Here is a 1,405-nt window from a genome sequence, read left to right as displayed (position 1 = left end):
TCTCTCGCCTTCCCCCTCCCCCCCATGCTCCCTTCTGGTTGCTCTTGTGTGATCACAGTTAAGTTGGAGTTTCTCATGAGGGTTGGAGGAGGCCCCCATACCCTCCCAGGCTCCAGACTCTGGCAGAAATAAACTCCAACCTCGACTGGACCCCTCGGGGGCTGTATGTGTTCCTGCAGGGGTAGGGGGACAGGGTGGGCAAGGGGCAGCGAGCGGAGGGGGGCAGTCTGCTGGTCCTAATCCAACTGGCCAGTGTCGGGGGACCTCACGTGTACCCAGCATTTAATGTGAAAGAACTCACTTTCCCCTCACCCAACCTTCCTCCAAAGTATCCCCTGCATTATACAGATGGGAAACTGAGGCTCAGTGCTCCAGGGTCCCTTGCTCCAAGCCTCTCCATCAGTGAGTGGCAGAAGGGGTGCTGCACTCTAGTTGACCCTCAAGTCTTTGCAAAGCAATGATAGTAGTGACTGTTGAGCTGTTTGCTGCGTACTATTTGTTTAGCTGAGCTAAACTTGGGACGTTAGTCTCAACCCTCAGCACAACCCTTAGAGGCAGGGATTTCATTGCCTTCCAGTGTCTAGAACAGTTCCTGGCACGTAGTTGGCCTTAGTATGTTTGCTGAATTAATAGATCACCCCCCCCCTTGCCCTTTTAGAGTGGTGGAAACAAGCCCAGAGAAGTTGAGAGACTTGCCCAAGGACACACAGCTACTAAGAAATTGAACCCAGTCTGGCTTCAGAGTGGGTAACTCCTGAGCCCACACTCCTTTTCTGGGGACTAGTCACCAGCACATGACCCAGGAGCTCACATGACCCAGGTGCCCTCACAGACTTTCCAGTTAGGGGTGTGGATCCCCATTTTTACCATCAGGGAAACTGAAGCAGGTACTTGCCCCTGCCAAAATCACAAGGTGAGAGCCGGCGATGAGGGGAATGTCTGGACCCTCAAAGTGCAGGCCCTTGCCATCTTAATACGACCCTGCTCTTCTGTCCCAACCTTCTGTCTGCCCCCAGAGCCCCTAGCCCCATCAGGAGACCCTCTCTGGAGACAAAGAGGATGAAACTTTTAAATGAAAAGGAAACTTTTATTTTGGTGGGGAGTGAGATCGAATCCCACACTGTTGACTTGGGGGATGGGGAACGAGAATAACGTGTGTAAAGGTTTATAATGATTGTGACTATTTTTAAAAGCTGAACTAAAAAGCTGGGTACGTGTGGCAGATTGGCGAGCAGGGGGGAGACGTTGGGAAGAGGTCCTTTAGAAAAATCCTCACCCCCTTTCCCTGCACCGTTCGGCTTCCGTGAGGGTCAGGGGTATCTGGGGTTTTGTTTTGCTTTAAGAAGTTAAACCCTTTGGCAATATAATCAGTCTCCAACCCCATACCCTGGTGTTTAAAAGATCG

Source organism: Neophocaena asiaeorientalis, unplaced genomic scaffold, assembly GCF_003031525.2.
Source record: "Neophocaena asiaeorientalis asiaeorientalis breed wild unplaced genomic scaffold, Neophocaena_asiaeorientalis_V1.1 scaffold629, whole genome shotgun sequence".
NCBI classification, from domain to species: Eukaryota; Metazoa; Chordata; class Mammalia; order Artiodactyla; family Phocoenidae; genus Neophocaena; species Neophocaena asiaeorientalis.
Note: the sequence above shows the minus strand (reverse complement) of the source record.